The 18046-nt window shown below is 45.4% G+C and overlaps 1 protein-coding gene across 4 annotated transcripts in view; it reads right to left on the reverse strand.

The window, feature by feature from the left end:
* The window catches only part of DSCAML1 (DS cell adhesion molecule like 1), a 346013-nt gene that overhangs the window by 250792 nt on the left and 77175 nt on the right, over positions 1 to 18046 (reverse strand). The window lies entirely within an intron of this gene.

Here is an 18046-nt window from a genome sequence, read left to right on the forward strand (position 1 = left end):
GTTCAAAACACTGGTAATTAGGATGTTCACAGAATTGGTTGAATTTGGTCACAAACTTGATGAAAAAATGAAGGCTATGCTAAGAGAAACAAAGGAAGATGTACAGGGAACCAACAGTGATGGGAAGGAAATTGGAACTCAAGTCAACGGTGTGGACCAGAAGGAAGAAAGAAACATCCAACCAGAAAAGAATGAAGAAACAAGAATTCAAAAAAATGAGGAGAGGCTTAGGAACCTCCAGGACATCTTGAAACGTTCCAACATCCGAATTATAGGGGTTCCAGAAGGAGAAGAGGAAGAACAAAAAATTGAAAACTTATTTGAACAAATAACGAAGGGGAACTTCCCTAATCTGGCAAAGGAAATAGACTTCCAGGAAGTACAGGAAGCTCAGAGAGTCCCAAAGAAGCTGGACACAAGGAGGAACACACCAAGGCACATCATAATTACATTACCCAAGATTAGACAGAAGGTGAGAATCTTAGAAGCAGCAAGAGAAAAGGACACAGTTACCTACAAAGGAGTTCCCATAAGACTGTCAGCTGATTTCTCAAAAGAGACCTTACAGGCAAGAAGGGGTTGGCAAGAAGTATTCCAAGTCGTGAAAGGCAAGGACCTACATCCAAGATTACTGTATCCAGCAAAGCTATCATTTAGAATGGAAGGGCAGATAAAGTGTTTCTCAGATAAGGTCAAGTTAAAGGAGTCCATCATCACCAAACCCTTATTATATGAAATGCTAAAAGGATTTATCTAAGAAAAAGAAGATAAAAAATATGAACAGTAAGAATGACAGCAAACTCACAGTTATTAACGACCACACCTAAAACAAAAACAAAAGCAACCTAGCAAACACCTAGAACAGGAACAGAACCACAGAAATGGAGATCACATGGAGGGTTATCAACAGGGGAGTGGGAGGGGGAGAGAGGGGGGAAAGGTACAGAGAATAAGTAGCATAAATGGTAGGTAGAAAATAGACAGGGGGAGGGTAAGAATAGTTATAGGAAATGTAGAAGCCAAAGAACTTATAAGTATGACCCATGGACATGAACTATAGGGGGGGGAGTGTGGGAGGGAGGGGGTGGGCAGGATGTAGTGGAGTGAAAGGGGGGAAATGGGACAACTGTAATAGCATAATCAATAAATACATTTTTTAAAAAGATTGTTTACTAAAGAAAACTAGAAGTTAGGAAGTTCTGTCAGTTTTGGTTTGGGTCACCCACCAACGTTACACCTTCTTCCCAGGAGGGGCTGCATCTATGTTCCCTGGAGCCCCTCAGGCTGGGCTATCAGCATCTCCATTTCCCACCTGTCTCACTGCCTGGCCTATAGTAGCAGCTGGGCGGCACTCACCTCCTATCTGCTGCTCAGTGCTGAGCGCAGTGGCCAGCAAAGAGCAGAGGTTCCCAGACACTCATTACTGTCCTTTCATAGGTATATGGACTCACATAGGGGCTAGAAATGCTAATCTCCCATAGTTATTATCACAAACTTAATAGTCACTATTCAGCTTACTTCCAACGTGTTAAATTCCTGCTCAACACCATGGAAAAGGACATCTTGCATGTTCTCCCATTAATAGTAGTACAAACTCCCTTGTTGTCCAAGGCAACTGCTGGGTTTTAAATAGCCTGGAGCCCGCCCCCCCCACCCCCCGGCTTCCACAGAAACTTCAGGGATGAATATGGGAGCTAACATTTAACAGGGGCCTTGTATTTGCTAGAAACCCCTTTATGTACATCACAGACATTGTTTTTAGCTTCACAACATCTCTGGTGCTGTTAACACTGTCACCCTATTTTACTGGTAAGTAATCAAAGGCTCAGAGGGGGTAGATCACTTGTCCCAAGTCACACAGTACTGAGTTGGCAGCACTGAGCTCAAACCCCAGTTTGGATGGCTCCCAAACTGTGCTCAGCCCCCCCACCTGGCTGCCTGCCCTCACACAGCTTCTGTTCTGAAGGGACCCCTTTGGCAGCTCCCCTGGTTTCTAACCCCTGCCTTCTTGCATATCCCAGTGGGAATATGCAAAATAGAGGTTCTTAGGCAAACCTGGGGTCAATCTATTTATGTCTCTTCTCTTATGGTAAACCATAACCCACCTCCCCAGTTTAGTGTTATTGTGGTTAAATATACATAACATAAAATCTACCATCTTAATCATTTTAAGAGTATAGCTTAGTGATATTGTTATGCAACCATTCCACCATCCATCTCTACAACTTTCTCATATTCCCAAACTGAAACTCTGTATCTGTTAAACCAAACCCTATTTCCCCTCCTCTTGGCTCACGGCAACTCCCATTCTACTTTCTGTCCCTATGAACCCGACTACTCCAGGAACCTCATATAACTGGAATCATACAAAAATGCGTCCTTCTGTGACTGGCTTATCTCAGCACAATGTCCTCAAGGTTCATCCATGTTGCAGCATGTATCAGAGTTTCCTCCCTTTTTAAGGCTGGATAATATTCCATTGCATGTATTGATAACGTTTTGTTTATACACTCATCTATCAGTGGACATTGGGTTGCTTTCACCTTTTGGCTACTGTGAATAATGCTGCTATGAACATGGGTGTGCAAATATCTTTTGGGGACCTGGCTTTCAATTCTTTTGGGTAAATACCCAGAAGTGGAATTAGTGAATCACATGGTAATTCTATGTTTAATTTTTGAGGTACTACACGTTGTTTTCCACAGAGATTGCACCATTTTATATTCCCAACAACAGTGCACAAGGGTTCCAATTTCTCCACATCCCTGTCAACAGTTGTTATCTGATGTTTTTAATAGTCATCATCTTAATAGGTGTGAAGTGGTACCTCACTGAGGTTTTGATTGCATGTCCTTAATGATTAGTGATGTTGACCACCTTCTCATGTGCTTATTGACCATTTGGAGAAATGTCTATTTAACCCATTTTTGAATTGAGTTGTTTTAAACCATGATGTTTTAAAAAACCCTGACCCTCTGCCCTCTGTACCTCTATCCACACATATCCCCAGGATAGCCCACTGGCAGAACTCTGAGGGAGCCAAAGGAATTCCTTTGCCTGACCACATCTTACTAGGTCTGCCAAGCACAGAACATTTATGCATAACACCACACTCATTATGGCACAGAAAATCTCTGACAATGTGTAAATGTGACCCAGAAGAGGTAATTCATCAAGTCACTATGACTCAACTCTCTAGCCTGGATTCCTTAACCTGCATAGCTACCTGGCCATCCATCAAGGAAAGTACCACTGGACAGGCAACTCCTGACAGGAGAAGGCAGGTCCTGGTGGAATCTAGTGGTAAAGAGAAGAGGAGACCAGGGAGTGAGTGTCTGAACAAACAAGGGCAGATGCTAGCCAAGGTGGCCATGAGGAAGGCCTGTGGGATCAGCCCTCACAGTGGGGAGCAGAGTGTACAGGCTTGTTATACAGGGAAGAGGCCAGGAACACAGGTTCTGTTCCAAATGAGAAGAAGAAGGTGAAGATGGGCTTAGGGGAAGAGACTTCAGGTCTATGCAAGTGGACGGGAGCTCTAGTCTTCATGAGGCCACCCCAGAGCATTGGGGTGGGAGTTGCAGCAACAGAGGAGATGCCAGAAACCAAAGGGAGCCAATGGGGAAAACAGGATGTGACAACCATAGGAGCACCCTGCTTAGACTTCCTTTGTGAGAGAAGCCCTTTGGGGGAAATGGCTGGCCCCTGGCCTCTAGCTGCTGCCCCTTCAACACCTAGTGCAGCTATCATGCCAAGAGCAGGCTCTGTCTAGGCTGCTCCCATCCAGCCATGGGTCCCAGCCCAGGCTTGAGAGCAGGGCTCTCTCTGCCCAGAGCAGGACTCCCTGCTGGTGGCCTGGATGAGACTTCCTCTGAGCAGCACTACAGTGTGAGCCCTTCCTGACCAATCTACCCACTTCCTTCCCTCTCTCCTCTCACAGGTATCACACCTGCATCAGGACATGCTCCCTGTCCTTTGTGTACTCCACAGAACTTCTCTCAATAAGCAGCACATCTGATTCTATCTGGCATCTCCTTCTTGGAGGACCTAGACTGACACAGAAGATATCAGATATCTAAATACCACCCCAACCCCAATACACACACACACACATACACACCACCAAGCTTTCCAATAAAGGCCACTTGCCTCCAGGGCTTGATCTCATTTCTAGCTGAGTGGTAATCCAAACAAAGGCAGCTTAATTTTATAGATAGTGAGGAGTTAGTAACTAACAGTATGGCACAAAGGTGGGCACTGACCAACATGTTCATTTTTTAGTGGGCAGGAGGGCACTTAATAATGACACCTCATGCTTTTTCTTCTGGGAGCTCATGAGTTGAGTGGAAGGTGGCTCAGAAGCCTGGCCATATAGAACTGTGCCTGACATCTACTCAATAGGTATTTGAAGAATGAATGAGTTTATTCATCACAATACTGCTCCAAAATTTCCCAAACCTTTCAAGCTTAGCTTTTTATTTTATTTTATTTTATTTTTCTGGGCAGAGACCATCATGAAGCTGCTAAACTGAGGACCAGAGAGGCTGAGGAAGTTGCCTGCAGCTTTGGGGCTCTTTCCGTTGAATTAGACCAGCCCACTTCCTATTCTCCTTCATGCCAATAAAACTCTTTCATCTAGAGCTCTGTGGACAACTGCAATGCCCTTGCTGCAATGCCCAGCCCCCTATGACACTCAGGACATACCAGCTAATTCCAACCCAAGCTCAGAGAAGCAGCACCTAGAGCACAAAGCTAGGATTAGGTCTGAAATACAATGTGTAAGTCCAACTATCAGTTGACTGACCTACTTTGCACTACCTATAACTAATACCTCAATCACGGCAAACTAAATTCCTAGGACATATCTAAGGGACACAGAGCAGTGTGGAGAAGCAAGGAGCAGACCTGCCAGCTGCAGTGGCAACTGCGACAGAGGTGGATCTGTGTCACATTAGCCCCCATGCAGTTAGTGCCAGGGTTTGGGAGCAGAAGCCCTAACATGGGTCAGGGGCTCCCGGCCACCCAGGCAGGAGCTGAGCAGCCCTTTCTAGAATGTTCTAACAGTACTGTGCAGCACTAGGATTGCCACTAGGGATGGAGCCATTCAGTGTTCACTGTCATCTAAGACAGAACAGAATTTGCTTTGTTTTCTTTGATTTTTAGATAAGACAAAACTAAAACAAGAGATGCAATTAGAGGTTAGGGGAACTTGTGCTTGCTGAGTGATGACACCACTCTGGGCGGGATTGTCCCCTGGAGAATAAACAACTGCCAGAGACAAACAAGCTTTGATGACCTGCTTATGGTCAATCAAAAATCCCAATTAACACTTCTGAAAAGTAGTTCAATATCTGTCACTGAACTCAGGATGAGATGCATCTGGTGGCAGGTGGGAGTCGAGGTCACCTTCTCCAGAGGAGGACGAGCTGGTTGCTGTCCAGGAAAGGGTTGTGGGGGACTGTGGAATAGATCACCGTAAGCAAAACCAGTAGGAGGTAGGAGAGGCCTGCTTCTCCATCCCCAACTCCATTCATTCCCGCTTCCAAATGGTTATTCCAGCATCTTCTAACAAAAATGCCACCTTCGGAGCTCACCCAGCTATTTGGGTACAGTCCCTCTACTTGTCCTGCAGCCACCTACTGATTCCTGGTTGTGCTGATTCAGTCCCTGTCTTCACACTCCTACCCTCAGACCTGGTGGCCTGGATGTCCTAGGATGTCACCACTAGCACCCAGATTCATCACTGCCAGGCCATTCACCCCACACCAAATTTGTGGAGGACAAACAGCAAGGTGTTGCGCAGGGGAAAGAACACATCACGGTGAGGATTACTGCTCTGCTGTCCTTTAGATGCTCTCCTCCCTCAGTGAACACCCTCAGTTACACATGCCATGGATTCAAACACTTTATCTGGTCTTTCTCCTGACACCTCAGTCAGGCCCTTGCCTCTCTCCTGCCTGCTTCCCAATTGACCTTCCTTGCTGCTGCCAGAATGATCTTCCCAAAACACAAATAGCATCATCCCCTCATTTGAAACAATTTAATGACCATCAGTGCCTTTAGGGAAAGTTAAGACTCTTTGGTTAGAAATAGAAAATGCTTCATGATCTTGGGTGGCCTCTGTCCTCCTTCTTAACCTTATCTGCTCCACACACCTACACCCTCCATGCACAGCCCAGTGGAGTCTCCCAGAACATGCTGTCTTCCTGTGGGATGCTCCCTCCAACAGGATAGTCCTTTCCCCTCTTCTTTGTCTAGCGAACACAGACCCTCCATAGTTTGAGCTCCGTGTGCTCCAGGAAGCCTTCCCTGACTGTTCCCCTCCAGTCTGATTCAGGTCCGCCTCCATGAGTCCTCTATGTTTGCTGCTTACACTCCTACCAGCAATTCACAACCCACACTATCAATGTGGATTTATTGTTCCTTGAAATGTCCTTTAAAAAAAAAAGGACTATGTCTTATTCATCTCACATTTCCTGGCACATAGTAGATATTCAATATATTGTACAAATGAATGTTTAATGCAGCTTTATAAAAATTCTGAAATTATCAAGTTTTTATGAATCAAACAGTATTTCCTATTGAGCTCATTATAATATCAGAGGTGCTTAATCTTCCTTTCCAACTTTTGAGGCATCAACAGTGGTTCTAATTCTTTAACTTTATGTGTCTTCCCCCAAAGCCTCTGTCAGATATAACTCCACCCCCAAATGATCTAGTGGACACTGCTAGTTACAGGATTCTTACTGTTAAGCCCCATTGTAAAATAGAAGACTTCCTGGAATGCAAATAACTACCTCCTGATTTATCTACTTGCTAAGTTCGAATTTGGAGGTTTCTTTAAATTAGCGGAGCAAATGTGCAGTTTCTCCAAAAATGTGAGTGTAGTTGTGGCTCACCCAAAAAGATGCAGATAAAGGGATGCACATGGGGTGCAGCAGCTGGAGAGGAGAGCAGCGTGGAAGGAGATGGGAGCCTGCAGAAGACTGCAGGCTATTCGCAACTCCATTATGCAAACCAGTGATTTAGAAGGAATATTGTTGGAAACTCAGCCCCCCTCCCCCACCGTCTCTCAATTACCCCAGGGCTATTTCATCTCGGGATTATCCAGGCTGCCTGCACCACCCACCTAACACTCCAAGAGGAAACTGGAAAGGTATTTCTTGTTCTTCATACCAATGGAATTTGCCTGCTATTCAGAGAGCTGCTTGCTCTGTATTATGGCCGCTGCCCACCATCATCTTTCTTCCCAGATGCTGGATTCTGAACTAGGAGACTGTTTACTCACCGTGTGTGACAAATATTGACATTGAAACCAACTGTGCTTCTGCGGTTGCTAGTTTTCTGGTCCCAGGAAACCTCAGTTCCCAAGTGACAAATGGATTTTAAGCCCATTAGCTATGCTATCATCAAAACAAAATATAAATCTCTGCTTTGCTCCTGACCTTTTCCAATACCTGGAAATCAGGGTTTCTCCTTCAGTTGTTGGCCTTACTCCACCCAGAATCTTGCCTCTCTAAAGGCAGCTGAGTGGGAGTGGAAACAAGCATGTCACCTGATAAAACTGTGGGTGCCCTGAGGACAGAAACTGTCCTAGAATCTCATATCTGGAGGCAGCCCCAATAAAAGTTGAGAGGAAGGAGAAATGACAATGATGATGATGGTCGTAATAACTACAGGTATCACCCCTCCCCCATTATAGAGCACATGCCATGTGCTGAGCCCTGTGCTAAATTCTTCCCTTGAGTTATCTAGGTAATTATCACAGTTATTATTATGCCCATTTCACAGTTTATAGAGGTCAAATAACTTGCTTAGGATCACACAATGGACTCCAAAGCCCATGGTCTAACTCCTATGAAAAAAGGAGAAAATGAGAGGGAAAGAGAGAAAAAAACAAAGTGTGAAAAAAGAAGGGAGGAATGAAGGGAAGGAGGAAAGGTGTGAGGGAGGAAGGGAGGAGAAATAGTCTGACTTGAAGTAAACCATGCAAGATAATGATACAATTTACTACAAAAAAGAAGAAAAAAGATAAGGACTAAATTATCATTCCTCAGACTGAGTCCCTGAAAAACTCAAAGTATCCTTACATCTGTTCCCTTTTCTTCCTGCAACCCAACAAGGCGGACAGAGCATCTTCTAGTTTGTTTGTTCCTTTCATTTTCCTGGGCACTTGTACTGATCTTCACCCTCTCCCATACCATACACACTGAAAGATGTTTTTAGACAGGTTGCAAAACTGAAGTCTGGGAAAATCTTATGGTTAAAAATGTCCAGCTCCCCAGCCCACACATCATGGACCAAGCCAGGTAGATTGGCAGGGAGGCCAGAAGCTGGAGGGAAGAAGGGCTGAGCTCCTTCCTTCCACTTCACTGTCCTCTGGTGACTGGGTTGGGAGCTCCAGCTGTGAAAACATGTTCTCTTGTTTCTTCTCAGCCAGGAGGAGAAGGTAGACGTCATGCACTCCCACACCCCAGAAACAATGCATGTATTCGTAACTGTTTAATTGTATGTGAGTTTCAGCATATTTAGTGGTGTTTCAAAACCCATGTATTTTGGTACAACATTGGAGTGAGGATGATACTATGCATGGGAGCCCAACCAGGCTGGTGGTGACTAATAGAGAACTTTTCATTCAGAGGAACATTGCAGAAGTGTTTCCATTTCCCTGGGCTGCGTGAAGTGGGTGGTGAAGGCAGTGAGCTAAACAGAGGACTGTCGAGGTTTGCCCCGATATACCCAAGCCGGGAGAAGGAAGTCTTGGGTCTGGGCAGGAGTGGGGAATGAGATAACCCCCTACGATGCATATTCTAAAAGTAGTGTGCATTTGCCCTTGACTGGCAATATGTGATTTTCCCCCAGCAGAATAACATTTCTAATTTTATATTTTGCTTAGGCTATTACTAAAATGAGTTTGCACTCTCAGAGAACACTCAGATGGCTATGGAAGCCAGGTGAGTGCTGGATGGCAGGTAAACAAACCTGAGAGTCTAAATTTGTCTTGGACAATTCTAGTCCAAAGCCAGTTAATTATGAATATTGTTTTTATTTTATAATAATTTTTTTGTTGTTAGAAACAAGACATTTCCACCCTTCAAAGACATGGAGGAAAAAGGGTTTTTTGGGGTTTTTTTTTTCTGCCTGATAAAAATTCCTCTTTTTCTCATCCCCACCATCTACCATGATTAACATCTGCTGTGCTGTAGGTGCTGTCTATGATAAACATGTTACTTCTTCAAGGCTCAAAACCACCATACAGTGGTCTGAAATGATCTCTGGTTAGGAGTGGAAAAGTTGAGGCTCAGAGGGAACCTGATAAGGGTCCAAATCTCCTCATCCACATCTCTTGTATATCCATTCACCTCTAAGCAGGGATATAACTAAATAATCTCGAACAAAGGAATGTCTTCTTATTACTGCCACCTACTTCCTAAGTCTCAAAATGTTTTCTCTCTTTAGTAGTAAGGTTTGTAATTTTAAATTCCCCCATGGTCCACAGTGGGGCAGGTGGGACACAGGCTAGGGTGGGAAGTGGGAGCTTTGGCTAGTGCTTAACCTCTCTGAGCCTCAGTTTTCTCATGTGTATCATGGGGTCAGAGGATATAAGTTGAAGGGTGACATTCCTGATACCCTGCCTTGCACAGAAGAGTCGTGAAACTCCATCCCAACTTCTGTTAGTGAACTTGAGCAGGCAGAGTGACTTCAAATGTATGCCCTTTCCTCTGTTTAATCTGGTCATCTCTGATACAGTTGAAAAGGTGAGGGTGTCTGGCCCAATGAGATTTGCTTTTAGAAATCACAGGAATGAAAGTACCTCGATGAACCAGTAAGCAGCCTATCTCCTCATACCCACCCAAACTTCTTCCTGTTGCCTAGGGACACCAAAACCACCCCTCACGGTGGCCCTCTCCAGCAGGCTTACCTTTTCCTTCTAATTTACATGAGCAGGCTCTGCTAGTGGGTCTTGCCTAGATTTTGATTTGGTTAGTCGGTTGGTTTCAAATCAGCCTCTCCTATTTTACACTCAGAGAAACTGAAGGCTACAGGCAGACAGAGATCACAGCTCAGATCACTTCTTACTCTCCCATGACTCATGCTAGCCTGTTCCCAGAGAGGAAAGCAATCGGAGCTCAGTGTTTAGTCCCGAGAATCTAGCAGGATTAAGGGCTAGAAGGCAGAGGTATAAATGGCAACATCCTCTGTATGCTGAATCCCCCCATCACATGCGTTCTGGGCCAGACTGAGTCTTCCTGGTGAAATGCAGGCCAGGAGGGTGGCCACCATCCATGGAGGCACACACATCTGTGCAAACACTCATGTGTCCCAGCAAACTCACTCATCTGTACACACCCATGTAGCATGAGGGGTGGCGGGAGGTCTAGTGTCTAGTCCCAATTCTGCCACTAATATCTTCGGTGAGTCCCTCAATTCAGTTTTCCCAAACTTGCTCAATTATAAATATCACCTGGGGCCCTTATTTAAAGTTCAGATTCTTGCAGTCTTCACAGAACTACTGACCTAGAATCAAATCACGTATAATCTCAAGGAGTTCATCAACCACAGGGTGACCTTTAGAGCTTTATTCTCTCCTCTGCAAAAGGAAGGAGTAGGTCAAAGACTTCTAAAGCAATATTATGAGGCCGGTGTTCCGGCTCTAAAGATGCATGCCTCTGTGACCACCTTCCATGGAAAAACGTAACGTTGCAAATGGGCCCAGATTCACATGTGTATTGGTGCTCACGTGCATGGAGACAAAGGGAATCTAGTTCTCTTGATACTGCAGCACATCGTCATGCTTGGCTTTGGCTGGACTTCTGATGGTGACTTAAGTTACCTGTAAAGGTTTTACTTTGTGGGAGCTGGTGCTCCAAGTCCCTGACATTTGCCCCTCAGGCCAGCTGGTGTGTGGAAGTAGTCAAGTGGACACCTGTAAAAGAGTACACTAGTCAGGGACCATCTCTTCCCTGCTCAGAAAGTCAACTTAAATTTCAGGTGATTAAATAAATACCACCTATGAAGGCTAGTAAAATGGTAATCAGTCTCCTGGCTCCCAGAGAAAAGGAAAAGAAGAGAGTGAATGAACTTGGAGGTTCTTCTCACCTCTCTGTTCATCTATCCTCCTCCCAAAGGGATTGCCTCCCAAGCCAGGCTTCCCAATGTCTTCCCAAGCCAGCGCTCTTGGCCCACTTCCAGGCATACCAAAATGCTAGTGAAGGCAGATGTTTGTGCTGCCTAAAGGCAGGTAGAACAGATGCTTCTAAAGCAGTAGCATGAAGCTATCTTTCTAGTCTTGGGGAATTAGGGTGAGCACCCTCTCTATCCCTGAAAGGTTCAAACAGAGGCTGGACCCTGAGTGTAGATTTACCAAGGGGTGAAGACACAGATTAGATTAGGGCAATGGTGAGCTGTGGAGTTGTTGCAGCACGGCACGAACCACTTCCAATAAACACGGCCTCCCTCTGTGTGCCCCACACTCCCCACTCCATGGGCAGGGTGACAGTCTTTTCCACAATAATTATGTAACCCCAACATATAAAAGTTTCAGCTCTGTCATGTCACTCCCATTCCCATCAGAGGAATGTCTCCCTTCTGCCGGTAGTGACAAGAAACTCACTGCCCACAAAACCCTGCTATAAAGTGGGCTTGATAGCAACTCTCAAACTATCTCAGTTACCAAAGTTTCTGAGTTAAATTAATTAGTTCTTCTAAAATTAATTTCACTTGACTTTGAGCAAGTTTCCTACTATCTAAGCCTCAGTTTCCTTTTTTGTAAAGTGGGCATAATAGTAATACCTAACTGTTGTGTGAGTCACATGAAATAGTAAATACAGAGCCTGGCACACAGTAAGCCCTCAAGAAATGTTCATGGCTAATAGTTTGCTTTTGAGAAACTGATATATAGTCCTTTGCATGTAAGGCATTCCTGATGTTTTCATTTTCAGAAGGTACACACACTGTCCTCAGAGTAGGTGTTCTCAGGCATCCTAGAGACATGGGTGGGGTGCGTATCTGAGTTGGCACGTTGCACGCAAGTCAAGCGGTATTGTTGTGTCAGGGCCCAAGGTTACTTGTGCTCTGATCGGGTTCAGAGGTGCCTTCCTAGGAGCACACCCCTCTGTACCCACTCCCAGGCTTTCTCTTCCTTCCCACTCCATGGACCCAGATACACAGCAGAGTACAAGATCAGGGGTGGGGGTGGGCTCCTATTACATACTACTGAGGAAATCATCCTGATTTCATTCTAAGGCAAGTCCTACCCCAGAATCATGGCCTGTCAGACTTGGAGAACCTCCTTCAAGTGCATTCACTAGCCTTTACCTGGGCAAGAAATTGAAACTCTCTGAGCTTGTTTTCTCATTGTGAAATGATGATGTTGATAATATCCACTCATGGACTTTTCATTCAGGGATAAACTGAAATAAGGTGTTTCACTTGTATGTCAAACTTGGTACAATTCTAAAGGACTTCAGATTCAGCCTAATATCAGCATGTAGTCCAGTAGGCCATTTAACAAGACGGTAGCTGTCTTAGTCTGCTAGAGCTTCTGTAGCAAAATACCATAGACTGGGTGGCTTTAATCTCAGAAATTTATTTTCTCACAGTTCTGGAGACTAGAACTCCAATATCAAGGTTCCAGCAGCCTCAGTGTCTGGTGAGAACACTCTCCTTGGGCTGCAGATGGCTGCCTTCTTGCTGTGTCCTCATGTGGTGCCTCTTTTATAAGGACATTAATCCAATTGGTTGAGGACCCCACCCCTATGACTTCATTTAACCTTAATTACTTCCTTAGAAGTCCCTTGTCCAAATACAATCACATGGAGAGGTAGGGGGATTGGGGCTTCAACACATGAACTTGGTGGGGGGAGAGACAAACACTCAGTCCATAAAGTTAGACAATTTAAATGGCTGTTTATTTCAGTACATGTCATGGAGAGGTAGATGGTTACCTAGCCACAGCCTCTTCCTTTCTGACTCACTGGCTTTGGGGTAAGACATCATAACAAAGAAGCCAATACATCAGCATCATCAGGGCAACAGGTAAGTTTCCTGATCCATCAGCCTCAGCAGCAGTTGTGAGAAAGATGAGACCCCCAGGAGCTAGTCCAGGCCCAGGTCCCTAGGAGCTAACACCTGAGGGTGGCATGACAATGGGACAGACCCAGACTGAAGGAGCAAAGAGCAAAGAGCCAGTTCAGTGTCCCTTCCCCCAGACTGAGCCTCTTTGTTAAAACAAAGAATAAATCACAGGATATAACCCAGCCTCAGAGCAGTCCTGCCCTGCAAGGATGGCTGTCCCCTCTGCAAGGGACAGGTCCAGAAAGTCCTTGACCTGCTGACAGATTATTATCCTGTTGGCCTAGGATTTGTATTTGACTTTGCTTCTTTTAACACTGCCTTGTTTATTGCATGAATATTTCATCGTCAGATTCATCTTGGGATCATCGTTAAAGGTTTCTTCTCTGTTCACCGAGATGGCCCTGCTAATCATAAACATCTATGTTGCAATTTCAGATTAATTAGAGCTGTAAACTGGGACTTTAGTAACTATATGTCATATTCCTCACTTCTGTGCAACTTCTCAAAATCATATCATTTTATGATACCCTTCCTAAAAATAACTGCCCCCCCCCCCAAGAAAAAACCCCAGCTTCCTTTAACCAGTAGCAGGCAGCCTTCCTCAGGCTGGACTGTCCTTCCTTCATGGCTCCCTGGCGGTGGGCAGTGAGATCTAACACATCCTGGGCGAAGAGCTCCCCCACCAACTTTAGCAACCCCCAGGAAGCAGACTCTTGGTTTTGAGTCCAGCTCAGCCACTTACAATTGTGTGACCATGTGACTTAACCTGTCTCAGTTTCCCCCTGTGAAATGGGGGTGATTATAGTGCCCAGCTGGTAGTCTGTTGTTAGTATTAAATGAAATGTGCTATGTAAAGCTCTCAGAAAAATGTCACACACAAAGGCCCCTGCACATGGTAACTGTTAGGCAGTCTCTGCCAAGCCCAGCATCTGGCTGGGCCCCTGGGGACAATACCACAGATACAGTAGTGTCCCTGCCTTCTGCAAGCTGACAGTCTAATTGGGGAAATGAAACATACCTAAAAGAGAGATCTTACTGAGCTCTAAGCCACATGGCATGATTGGAATTGGGTTACTTCAAGGTCACATAGCTATACCCAGTGAGGGCTGTTCTCCAACCACCCAAGATGGGCAGGTACTAGGTGGCTCTAGTTTTGCTGCTCCTATGGTCTCCAGAGCAAACCAAGAAAACTGAGTGCACTGCTGAGTGATACTGGAGGTGCCTTCCAGGATGGCATTCTTGAACAGGCTTTTTCTTTGGTGCTCACAGTCATGATTATGATTTCTGCTCCCTGAGGGAGGCTAAGCCCAGTCAATGCCAAGGAAAACTGAGGTTGGGAGAAGTTATGGCTGTTCAGCTGTGCCACCCTCTTTCTTTTGAGAAATTTAAGCTGTGAATACCACCACCCTCAAAATGAGCTGACTCTGAGAACTCACTGCTTCCACCTTACAGAAGAGAAAAACTGAGGGGCATATAGCTTACTGAAGTCCCTGGATATAACCGGTGGAGGGGCTTGTACAACTATTCAGAGCTCCCCACAGCCACCTGGCCTGGGTGAAGGTCCAGGGCACTTCTCTTTCTTGCCACCCCTTTCCCAGGGCACCAGCTGCTCCTAAAACTAGGTTTAGAAGTCCCCACTGCCTCTGCCCACTAAGGACAGATCTCCAGTCCCTGGCACAGATAACTCCAGGGACAACACCCATGGTATACCTAAGTTTCTTGACTTAACCATCTGCAACTCCGAGCTCAAAACAGAAGATTAAAATTTGTAGCTCGCTCTCTCTCTTTTCAATTTCCTCCCATCACCTTAATAATTGCATCTCTGGATTGTTTAATTCCATAATGAAGCCACTTGGGTTTACAACTGGCCTATCATCAGCTAGGATTAAGATTCATTTCAAATAAGAGGGTTTTTTCCTCCATTTCCCCCTCTTTTATTCCCAATCTAAATTTGCATTACAAAAAAATTAAACAAAAGCAGCTTTTTGAATCTCCACTCATTACTCCCATTACATTTGTTAACATCATTATCCTCACTGAAGATGGCAACTATCATCAAATGTTGCAGTGCCTTTGTGGACCTCTTGCTGTATTAGTTTAGAAAATTGCTTTAATGCATATGCTTTTAGACATTTAAAATCTACCATGGCATGATGAGTTATATAATGCTGTACATTTTTCATCTAATAGTGCATTTATTTTTATTTAAGTGCGTTGCACTGAAATAAAAATGCATGCCCGTAGTAAGGAAGAATACAAATGCAACTGGGAAAATGCAGAACAGGGCTCCTGACTGGCAGGCCCTCTCCCATTGCCTTCTTCACCAGGAGAAGAAATCACTCCTTCAGAAACCCAAGCCCTGAGGGTCTGAGTTTAACGTGGGTGGATGGTGGGGGTGGGGTGGGGTGGGGTGGGGTGGGTGCTCACTGACCCGGGGTAGGGAAGGAAACTGTTCGTGTGGCGCTGTAAGCACAAGCAAGCTCTTGCTATTCATTAACACAGGAAAGCAGTGTTTCAGGGGCAATTACCAAATTTCTATATTCATAGAAATTCCGTTTCCCTGGAGAGAAAGGCTCAGGTTGGAACATTTATGAAGTGCTGATTTCTTATGGAAATAAGAATTTTTGGTAATTACAGAGGAGCTGCTCTTCATCTGCTACTGTATTTTAATAATGGGAATGGTATTTTGTTAGTTTCTTTTTTATTATTACTAAAGCGCACACAGGCCGACAGCATCCTCACTGGTATCCTGGGGATCCACTCCTCCTTATAGCTGAGAACGTGCGAGTCTGCAGCCCTGCTCAGAAACACTCAATCACTCTGCTCACCAAACCAGAGAGAGCAAAGATGGGAAAGGAAGGAGGGGCAGCTCCAAGCTCTGGCTCCAGGCTTCCAATTCCTCCCCTCACCCCTCTTGTGCCCAGCCTCATTTCTGGGGCTCTGTGGAGTGTGCTCATGCCTCAGAAAGACATTTTTCAAGGTGAAGGGATTAAGGCTGTGAGATTCTGTTGTTTTCTCCCTCTGACTCCATTTACTGCAGCAAACCCCCAGCCCCAAGCACCAGTGTTCCCAGAAACACAGATAATTGTCAGTGAGTGAGGTGTACATGACAAGGCTCCCTGACTTGGTTTCCCATGGCTTCCTCCCCTCCATTTCCAATGCCCTGTAGCTAGCTTCCAATCCTGTTCCCAAGCAGTCAGTCCCCTGGGGACCCATGTTGGCCTCCTCCCACTCCCTGCCCTGTACCTCACTTCTGAGACCTCACTCTTTGGAATAGCCACTCTGTCCCCAGGGAGGCCAGCAAAATGACACCAACCCCCCTCCCAGAGCTATTTGAGCTGATTTACAATAGTTCGGAGCTTGATTAAAAGCTCTGAGGTCAGAGCTTGATTAAGCTTAATAGATCCATTAATTACCTCAAACAAAGCAAACATAACGAATATAAAAATTGATGACCTCTATCACAGGTTCAGATGTGTCCCTTTGTTGGGCCTTGACAGGTTCTGTGGAGCCCATCCATCTCGATACTTTGTAGGACCAACAGCCCATGGCTGTGTGGAGGTGGGGGTGGAGGTGGGGTGGAGGTGGAATTAACCCACACCCCAGACTGCTGCTGGGGGAAGTCCTGGAACCACCTCCCAGGCCGCTGAGCTTTGCACCTGGCTCTGCTGTAGCCCATGGAGCAGCCCTGAGCAGGTTAGCACAGTGGCCACAGCATCATGGTTAGCAGCTCAGCCTCTTGGGTCCAAATCCTGGCTTTATCACTTACTAGCCCAACTGATAGCATTGGGCAAGTTAGTCTATCTCTTTGGGTTCCCATTTTTTACAGGGGTGAAGTGGGGATAACAGCACCTACCCTGGGGTTGTTGTTGGGATTAACTCAGTCAATGCATCCAAGGTGCTTAGACTACTAGCTGGTGCATGTCACACTCTGTTACCTGTATTTATTTTGCCCTGATTTTTATTACAGTTTGAATAAAGACTAGAGACCATCTAAAGCTCCAGTATTTCCTGAGGAATGTCACCTTTGTCCTTTTTCTGAAAGACAGGGAAATCTTCCCTAAAGTAACCCATCATCAAATATTTACTAAAGTCTATGAAGTGCCTAACCCTTGCTTAGGGGCTGAAAGAGCATCTCCGCTTCAGCAGGGGGCGCCTGCCTGGCAATGGTTTAAAGCACCAGCCGGAGCCTGGAAGGTCGTCTACTGGAACTCTTTACATCTTGCCATTTTCCATAGGAGGAAAGGAAGAATAAGGAGGGTTCAAAGGGACTTGCCCAAGGCCATGGAGCCACATAATGACACAGGTAGCACTAGAATCCAGGGCCCCTAGCCAGTCCAAGTGTCTATGCCTGCATATAAGTGTGACTACTGCCCCACACTTGATTATCACAAACTAAAAGACCACACCGGGAAGAAGAGAAAGCAGAGTAGAAAAATTTGAACTGAAATTGGAAACCAAAACCTGCCTGTGTGAATCACCTTTCTTCAGGATCACAATACTCTTTTGTGTTTGAAGCAACAATACGACTTGCCAGGCCTTTGCAGGGGATGTTCCCTCCACCTGGATGCCTTCTCCCCTCCTTGTTCCCTTGATCAACTCTACTCCTATATCAAGACTCAGCTCAGGCTTCACCTCCTCTTCAGCTTTCTTAACCCTGATGAGATCTCTCAAAAATAAGCTCATCCTCACCTCTTCTCTGCTCCCCTGGAACCCCTGCCATGGTCCATTCCCTGTATAGCAGTTAATGTACTTCACTTCAACTTTTGTTTTGGCTTGGTCATTCTCTTATCAGCAAAAAATATATTGAGCATCTACTATGTACCAGGCACTGTCCTAGACACTAGGGACATAGTGGTGAACTAGAGAGCCAGAGCCTTTGACCACATTGAACTTATGATCTGGTGACACTAATTTTATCTTGGGCATCTTTGAATCCTTTCTGCCCAGCATGAAGCCTAACAAGTAAATT

This window comes from Desmodus rotundus, chromosome 5, assembly GCF_022682495.2.
Source record: "Desmodus rotundus isolate HL8 chromosome 5, HLdesRot8A.1, whole genome shotgun sequence".
Lineage (NCBI taxonomy): Eukaryota > Metazoa > Chordata > Mammalia > Chiroptera > Phyllostomidae > Desmodus > Desmodus rotundus.